Below are 10,009 nucleotides of genomic sequence, written 5' to 3'. Positions count from 1 at the left end.
ATTCTAACAATAATTACAATGTCAGTCCAAATTAAGTTGTCAGAACAACTTAGCAAAACAAGCATTCCTCCTTCCTTGACAGTAGGCCTATTATAAGCTTATGTTTTATGACATGCATTTAGGTTTAGCACCTTAGCATAAACCAACTATTTGAAGGCTTTAACAAGTTAATTTTAATCATTTAAAACCCCCCATCACTTTCCAATAATTACCTTTAAGCCCCTGAACTTCAGAAAAATTTCAGAAAACACCCGTAGGGGTTTTTTTTTCATGGGAGCCGGCTCCCCTTTATTGGAGCCGGCTCCTAGGCTTCTAGAGCCGGCTCTCCCTCATGGAGAGCCGGCTCTCTCTTCATGGGAGCCGGCTCCCACCATTCGGGAGCCGGTTCTCCCCCCTGAGAGCCCCTCTGCCTCGTCTCTACTTCGTCCGACGATTTTCTGCGTTTCCGGCGAAGTCCGACGTTCTTGTCCCAAGTATTTTAACATTCCTAGGGTTCAATTTAAATTCTTAAAGCCCTAGAAACTTCTCACCATCCATCATGCATTAATTGACAAAAATCTAAAACAAAAACAAAACCGTATCCAAAAACGCCAATCACAGTTAACTGAACATATGAACAATCTAAAGTCTGATCACATGTGTCATAATTCCATTTTAAAGGTTAATTAACTTCCTAACCATCCTAACAAGACCTCACATTCCATTATGAATTAATTTACAGAGGTTTAATACATAATCTAACAATTTATGCAAGGAAAACCATCTTCAGTTATTATACGTTAACCAAATTTCAGACTAAACTAGTATGCATAAAATTTGTTTTAAAAGTTTTAATTAAATTCCTGGAGTCTATTTAGAATGCACAGAACACAAGTTTACAGGAAGGAGAGAATGGAACTTGCCTTAAGATTCCGGTTTGAAACCTTCATCGCCGTTGCTAAATTCTGCAACGAATGTAGACTACCTGCAACTCTCCCACTGTTCCAGTTTTATTCCACAAGCCATCGACTCTTTCTTCCTTGATCCCACCTTCAATCCATGGCTGCAATCCTAATTGATTCTCTCAATTTCCCTCTGTTTTTCTTTCTCAAGAAACCTCTATGTTTTTCCTCTTATAAACCCTTACGTGAATTGAGTTTTAATTTCCTCACCCTAGTAGACGTATAAGATTTATATATATACGTCCCAACCTTAAGTCAAATTATATAACCGTATATTTATAAGATTTACGTAAAACCTAATTTAAGTCGGCGACTACACGAAAATAAAACCCTAAATCTAAACCATAAATACAACACACCTAAATTATATAAGCTACCAAAAATTACACGTCAATTAAGTCACTAATAATCAAAACTTTAAATTAACCAATAATTAAATTAAAAACAATTACAATGAATTTAAACAAACACAATTATCAATTAAGCAAATAAAACCCTTAAACATATAACCAGATAAATCATATTTAAATGCACATAAATCAACTAATCAATAAATCAATAAAATGCACATAAAATAAATAAAGAAATTCCAGTTATATCCTTTTAAAAATTAGGGGTATTACAATATACTCCATCAATTATGTACAATTAATGATACAACACATAAAAGTTTTATGTGTACAAAAGGCCAAGAGAGAGAAACCAGTTTCCACCTTTGTTTGTTGATCAGAGTTGCAGATTAGTTCGTGGTTAAAGGATCTAGAAGTTGGATTTAATCTCAACAAGGTTTGACATCTTGAATCTTATAGATATGTGAAAATCATGAAGTTCTAAGATTATGGGATTCATGTTTATTTGTGATGAATGGTTTAACACGAATAATTATAGTTTACATAACACTCCACCACCTCTAACACAAAGTGAATTTACATATGAATTGACTTATTTGAATAATGAAATTACTATTTTAACCTTTTTCTAATTATTTAATGAACAAAACTAACCCTCTATATATTATAGGGCAAATTATACAAAGCATCCTCAAGCTTTTCATCTCTGGTCGGAAGTTGGAACAATATATTGGTCAACTACCACTATAATTTCATTGACTTGATACACTACCTCCGTATGCAAGTTAAAAGTCAAAACAATGAGAGGTTAAAAAAGTTTTGGACAAAGTAACCTTAACTAAATTATTCATTTATTAAACTAAAATTATTATTTTAATGAACAAAAAGTGACCCACTTGTATCAACAATATAACTGGTGTTCCTCTTCTCTTTCCATCGGTTTGTGTTTGGCATTATCTTACTATTTTCAAATTTCATTGCCAGCCACTACCGTCGTGAACCTTCTGCTGTGACCTTTTTGGTGCTTCAAAAAAAGAAAACATTGAAATAAAAAGTGCTTTGTGAATCAAATTCGTAATACCATGTATACAAACCAGATTTGAAACATGGATTTAGATTGGAATCAATGGAACTCAACTTTCTCATAGTTTATTTTACTACTCCATGTTTAATAAGACGACATAGACGACAAAAGAATGATTTCGGTGAGAAGCCAGAATTAAAATATTGAGTCCGGCCGAATCCAATGAATCAACAACTGCTCGGTCGATGCCAGAGGGATTAAAATATGGATTTCGGTTCCCTCTTGCAATGCTCCCCGGGCGATGGCGATCTCACAGTGTTTCTTGCACTGCTTGCGGGCAATATGAACTCTCGAGAAAAAGAGAGGGAAAAACAAAATAAAATAAAATTGGGGAGAAGAATTTCCATGAGTGCAAAATTACATAATTGTATTAACTTACAAGCATAAGAAAAGTAATAAATAGGGTTATTCTTGTCAAAAACCCTACACACACATATATATATATATATACACACTACACAATCTCTTATTATTTTTTCATCCCAACCAGATTTTTTGAGGGGCAAATGTGTAACTTAATACTACACAATCTCTTCTAATTTCTTCTAATTTTTTCATGATAAACAAATGGTTTAATTATAAGGTCAAAAATGTAAATTTACACCGATCCATCAAGCATAAACTGGCAACATGGAGCTTTCTGTATTATTACTCCAACTTCTTGTGAATTAACTTGTATATGCGCGCATACACAAGCTCTCTGCCCCAAATCAACCCCAAAAAAATTAACTCAATTTCAGTTCCTATGAATCCACAACAACAAAGAACCAAGAACAAAATATATATAATACACATTTATACATATATGAATGATAGAATAATTTAAACCTCTGGACCAAGTCTATTGACAGCCATCCTCCTTTAACCATAGAAATAGATTCCTTTATATTCTTCATATTGCAATCAAAATTATTGCCCATTGATTCAAATTGTACGCACCAACCTTCAACAACATAATCTCTCTTCAAATCCACAGTGTAGGAAGCGATGGTGGGTGGTGTTTGGGTATACAAAAAAAAAAGGTGAAAAAAAAAATTCCCTATTTCAACTCTTATATATACAATTACATAATACTATATATATATATATATATATATATATATATATATATATATATATATATAATACACAAAAGTAAAAGATACATAAGATAATAGATACAGACAGAATATCCAGAAGAAAATCACACCCATCCACCGCCGGCAATGTACTGTATCTTGACGCCGAAGACGACGGCGTCCAGATTCTAATCTTCAATTCTATAGGATAGTGGCTGCCAGTTGCTGGTCATGAAAGGGAAAGTTGAATGCCGACATTATTTGTAATCTTCAATTCTATAGGATCCGCTTGACTACTCCAGCACTACCACCATCGCCACAACTTGGGCCACCAATACCTATCCAAAATCGGGAATTGACGACAAAATCTGCAATCAGTCGGTAACAATAAGGAGGAGGAGCACAGAGGCAGTGGTGATGCAGCTGAAGGCTGCGATTTGGGGTGGAGGTTGCGGTGGAGAGAGAGAAGGGGTGGGCTGTGGCGATGGTAGGTGGTGTAAGGGTGGACAGAAGGAAGGTGGCTACGGTAGGAGGAGGTGGTAGTGGCCACGTGATGGTGGTGACTGCGTATATGTGTGTGTGTGTGTGTATATATACATATAATAGAGATAAATAGTTAATTATATTTTGGCGGCGGCGGCAAGTGAAGAGATATAGAAGGGTTGGACGGAGGTGGATTGTGGTGGCGGAGGTTAGAGGTAGGTTGTGGTGGTGATGGTAGGATGGAGGGGATTGAGAGGTTAGAGAGAGAAAGTAGAGAGATGGGTTAATACTGTTTTATTCCAAAAATAAGGATATTTTGGTCATTAATTTTGATATTTGAGATTAAAAATAAATAAAATATTAAAGGGTAAAATAGGTATTTACTCTGCTATTTGACCGTTCAAAAATTGGGCTAACTTTCATCCAGGAGGTGTGAGTGTAAAAAAGATGAATAACAGAACTGTCACCACTATTAGGGCCTGTTTCGGAAGAAGTATTCTTTTGTGTTTTATAAGGGTCCGTTTGGCATGCGTTTTATTTTTGGCGTTTTGTTTTTGGCTAAAACAAAAACAGTGTTTTTGTTTTAGGAGTGTTTTTAAAAAAATTCGGAAGCTCGTTTGGTAACGATGTTTGTTGTGGAAATATCGGAAACAAAAACATGCAAAACATGTTTGGTAAGTCATGCGTTTCAAAAATTTTAAAAACAAAACATGTTTGATCAGTCCAACTGTTGCAAAAAAAAAAAAAAAAAAAAAAAAAAAAAAAAAAAAAAAAACCATATTTGGTTATCGTTGTTTTTAATTTTTTTTTTTTTATAAATTTTAAGTATATTTATAAATAGTTATCATATTTTTAATAGATATGGAGAAATTTGAACCCACAAACATATATATATATATATATATATATATATATATATATATATATTTGCATTGACTTATTTACAAATTGTTTGCAATAACCTACTTTAATTTTATTATCATTTTACCTGTATAGTTCAACACAACATTAAAAATAAAAATATCTCTGATCACATTTTACTATATTACATGAGAGTCAACATTTGTAAAAAAAAAAAAATTGCAATAACCTATTTACAAGTTCTTTGCAATAATCTGTTTCAATTTTATTATCCTGTTACCTGTATAGTCCAACAGAACATTAAAAATAAAAACAAACCCAACTGAAAGCATAATTGGAATAGAGTGTATACCATTTACAAGTGCTTAAATATTCAATCAACAAAGTAAACAAGTTTAAGTTCTACATTAAATGTTTGGAACAAAGCATTAACAATACATAGTTGTCACTAAAAATTAATAATAAGTTCATAAAGTGGATGACAATGGCAACGACACATCATCTTCATAACAGCACATGTGGCCTTCAAGAAAGCATCAACACACTTCATATATGCAATAATAACATTTAAGTTGAAATATATTAACAATAATATCAACCAGTAATAGTAACAGAAAAAATAATTTATATTACATATATATATTACAAGCTCACAATAGCAACAAATATATTACATATAAAAGAAAAAACATACCATCACTTCTAGAAGGATCAAGAGTGCTGAAGAGAATTCCAAATTCGATCAGTAATAGTATTATGCAACTGATCCATTTCTCGAAGCTGAGCCGAAGGCACATGGTCAACAATCTCATCATCTTCACCATCAGTTTGAGGAAGATCGTTACCCATCAAATAAATCATCTGGTTGATGCTGATTTCTGATGAAGTTATGCAATGTGCAACAAGCCATTACAATCAATACTTGTGTTGAAAACTTATAAGGAGGCATTACCCTCAAAATAGCAAATCTCATCTTCAACAACCCAAAGCATCGCTCAATTATATTTCTCAAGGATGAATGCCTATGATTGAACACTTCCTCCCGACCACTTTAGCCACCCCTTCTTCTTCAATTGTGCGATAATCACCACATTATTCCACATTCTCAACATTCATATCCATCTAACAAATTAATAACAACAAAAATAATATATATTACTTCAATAACTCATGCTATTATTCAATAACTCATGCTATTACTTCAATAACTCAAAGCCCTATAAGTTCTTCCATTATTCAATCAATGATAATATTACTACCCTCATGTTGTACTTTAGTCACCACGATTGTTTTTTTTCCTATTTTTAAAAGAGTTCATTGCATACTTGATTTGTGACTTCCATGTGTATATGGCAATCTTTTCTAAAGAAAACTGCTGTTGTTTTTAAAAGGTGTTTTTTCTGCATAAGATTTGTGTCAGGAAGTGTTTAGAATGTCTCAGTAAAATAATAAATTTATTTTTCAATTATAAATATGTTCATGGGGTGTAAGTCATGTGTCTAGGAGTGTCTGATGCACGTCTGACACAGGCACAAAAATTCTGGAATTGAATTTTCTGATCCTTAGAACACTTGTATCCATCAATGATATCCGTTCTGAACACTGGTTGAAGGGACACTTGTGTCCAACTGCATCTACATCTACTTCAGACATTTAAAAAAAGGGTACACTTGTGTCCAATTGTTTGCCCTATTTGTATATATTTTTGCTTAAGAAGATTCAAGGGAACAAAAAAGATAAACATAAAAGGTCCTTTTAGCTTATTAAGGTGTTTGGTTCCTTTTTCGTTCTTTTCAGTTTTTCCATATTCTTGCATGCCAACAGAGAACTACATATGTTTAGTAAATACAAACTTATACATATAATTCGCAATCACCGTAATTGGGAATGGAAACATGGGATTCATGTAGCCAACCCCAAGTAATTGGGAAAAGGCTTGGTGGTGGTTGTTGTTGTAACACGCAATCACTGTAAAAGGAACTCAGACCCACAAATGGACGTGTGTAGACTTTTGGTTGGGGATGCAGTGAATGGAGATGAAAGAACCTATAAAATACGAGAGTTGATAGGAGATTTCATAATTGTCAGGAAACTTGCAAGTTGTCACTGATCCTGCAATTTATGTGAACTTGTATGCAAAAAGGTTCATTTGGAACCTGTGACAGGATTAGCAAAGAGGCTATATTCTACCTGGATTGCTAAACTTACTAATTTATCTTGTAATGATATGCATTGCTCCTAACAATTATCTGAAATAAACATTTTTCCAAAAGCAAATTTGATGTTTCAAGGACAACTAATGTGACATTAGTACTTTATGATTTGCATTGAAGTATGGGACTGGATATGTTCTCATTTATAGTTGTATCAAATTTCTGGTGACATCATGTAATGCTGTTTGTACTAAAGTTGCAAATTCTGGTTGAGCAACAGCAAAGGTGATGGCTTGTCTTATGGGGTCAGATGGGAGGAAATTCCTAAGAAAAGCCTTGAAAGGGGTCTGGGGTTTTAAAATTTTGGAAGAATGGACATGTCTTTGTTTGCAAAGAAATTTTAGATGCTTAAAAAACTCTAACCTTCCCTCTGGGCTCAAGTTTTGAAAGGTTCTTTCTAAAAACTAGTTTTTGGAAGTTGGAAGCCATCTTGAAGCATCCAATTGGATGACCATCCGGATCACTATTATTTCCTCTATACGAATTAGTTGAATAACATCAACCAGTCCAAATTGTTTAAGACCTAATCTCCCAATATTTTATTATGTTGAAACTCAAGATGGAAAACTGGTGAACTTTATATATTAGAGTTCAACCTTCAGTTTGTAAGCCATTCTACAAGATATAATTTGCTTATGGAGGTCTGGGCACTTATTCAGAGGAAGGCAAGAGGAGTTCAAATCCATAAATTGCTCTTGACATTGACCTTTCAATCATACCAAGTAATGAATTAGTTGATGAAGTTGGCTGGTTGTGCTAACTTATAAGCCCATATATGCTGCAGTTTGTCAGGAATATTAATTTTCCCCGAATAAGATTACTTTTTTCTGTCCATGGAGTTAATATTTTAATTGAGGATATGGATGCAAAAAAACCTGTTGATGATTGAATTCTCTATGGAAGATGAAAATAAAACAAAAATTACCTAAACAAAGAGTGACTATTGTGTTCTGGAGCTAGCATCTGGTTATACAGGAAACTCTTTTCCACCCCGTACCCCCAAAAAAATAAAATAGTTAAACTCCATTGTTGATCTGAGAAAAGAATTTCAACAATGTTAATATAACAATACGTTCGAAGAGACATTACCTAAATTACCTAAAAATTAACTAAATCAATGAATTACCTAAATTACGACCCCGTGCCCAAAAATTACCTAAATCAATGAATTCTCAAAAAATTCTAAAAATCAAATTGAACAATACGTTCGAATAGACATTACCGAGTTTTCTTTAGGTCTTGTTTCTGTAAAATCTAATCAGAAATTTGCAGGTCTAAAAATTCTACTGCGTTTGATTTTTTTTCTTCTATCGTTTTCCAATCTATGTTCATGTATGTTAATTAGATATTAAAAAAAAAAATCATGAAATACAAACAAATCACCAAACCTTGCGACCCATCAATTGCAAGAAAAAAAAAAACAAATAAAAAAAAACTCAAATTGTAGATTACCGCAAAACAAAAAAAAAAAGAAAAGAAAAACTGAAATATTCAAACAAAGTTCAAACCTATTGAGATCGTCGAAGATAGCAGCAAAGGAAAGCATATCGTGGAAAGTATCGGCCGAAAATAGCAGTTGTTCAGTTGTCACCAAGAATCGCCAAGATTGCCAGACCACAACGCAGCAAACCAAACCCTAGGATTGTTGCAAGTTTTTCTTTTATACCTCCTTTCAATTGTTGCCTCCGCTACAGTTAAATGAATGATTTGCTTGTTCCGCTGCAGTGTAAATACAACCGAAAGCAACAAAAAACACCAAAATGGTGTTTCATCTTTTGGGCCCAAATTTGATTCTGTTTTGCAACTGTTTCAAACGCAACAAGCCCAGCCAAACGTGTTTTAGGCTTCAAAAGGGTTACTGTAGCAGGTCTAAAACAAAACAAAACACTTGCCAAACAGGCTCTAATGTTCCAGACTCGTTACAGTAGCTTATTTTGAAAACAAAATGTGTTTGGGCCGACTTATTTTGTTTTCAACAGTATCAAAACACTTCAGAATTTTGAGCCCAAAGTTAAAACACCATTTTGTGTTCTCGTTTGTTCTGAAGTTTTTTTGGGCTACAAAAGTAATTATAGCGGAAGGAACAAAATGGTCCAACCCGACACAGGTATAAAAGGAAAGGCGCAACACTCTAGGGTTTGTTCTGCGCTCTCCAAACGGTGATGCCGGAGGCGATTCCCGTTCTGCAAATCGACGACGCTTTCATCTCTATTCTCGTTCTCAACTCTGAACTTGCCCTCTCTCTCTCTCTCTCTCTCTCTCTCCAACTGCAAACTACAAAATCTACAAGAATCAGAAGATCAAAACCCATATATTTCAGTTAGCAAGAATCAAAAGTTCAAAACCTATTACCCATATCAAAACCCCCATATCAGCATATCATTTCAGATTGTTCAAAAAATCAAAACCCATATCTTTCAGTTTCCATCGCCCGCTGTTCCAGTTCGGGTTCGCCGTTCGCAAGCTTCAGCCGCTGCCTCTCTACTCTCAAGCTTCCCCCCTCTCTCTCTGCAACTGCTAACTTGTGTGTATGGCTTTTGTTTTAATTTTTTTGCTAAATCAACTAATCAACCTCTGTAATTCTTGTTTTGCAAACTAAATGGTATTTTGTGAAATTTTTTATTTGTGTATATTTTGCAAACTAAATCGTTTTTGGTGAAATCAAGCTCTGAAATTTTTTATTTGTGTATAATTTTTTATTTCTAAATCAACTAATCAAGCTCTGTCATAATAGTTATTATCATAGATAATTTTGTAGTTCATATATATATATATATAGTATGTTTTTGTGTATATTTTGCCTCTCCTTTCAGCTGCAAAGGCATAGATCTGTTTCTTGATGGTTTTGTTCTAGAAAATTAATTTATTTTAATTATCCAAAAAAAAATTAAAAAAACCCATATATTATACATTTCAGATTGTTCAATAAATCAAAACCCATATCTTTAAATTTTGGAATATTTTCTGAAGGTAAAAAATGCTACCAAACATGTTTCACCATCTTTCTTTTCTAAAATTT

The 10,009-nt window shown here is 33.6% G+C and overlaps 1 long non-coding RNA gene across 1 annotated transcript; it reads right to left on the bottom strand.

Moving 5' to 3' along the window:
• Window positions 1–5,385: 5,385 nt before the first annotated feature.
• On the bottom strand, window positions 5,386–8,974 carry LOC132294348 (uncharacterized). Its single transcript, XR_009478040.1, has 2 exons — window positions 8,499–8,974; window positions 5,386–5,899 (listed from the first exon to the last, which is right to left on the bottom strand). It is a non-coding gene; the product is annotated as an uncharacterized LOC132294348 (long non-coding RNA).
• Between the last annotated feature and the right edge of the window lie 1,035 nt (window positions 8,975–10,009).

The sequence above is a fragment of the Cornus florida genome, unplaced genomic scaffold, assembly GCF_030987335.1.
Source record: "Cornus florida cultivar Cherokee Brave unplaced genomic scaffold, ASM3098733v1 CherokeeBrave_3.0.0_Hap2_Chr02, whole genome shotgun sequence".
Taxonomy (NCBI): Eukaryota; Viridiplantae; Streptophyta; class Magnoliopsida; order Cornales; family Cornaceae; genus Cornus; species Cornus florida.
The sequence above is the reverse complement of the archived record's forward strand: the minus strand, read 5'-3'. Positions and strand labels throughout refer to the sequence as shown.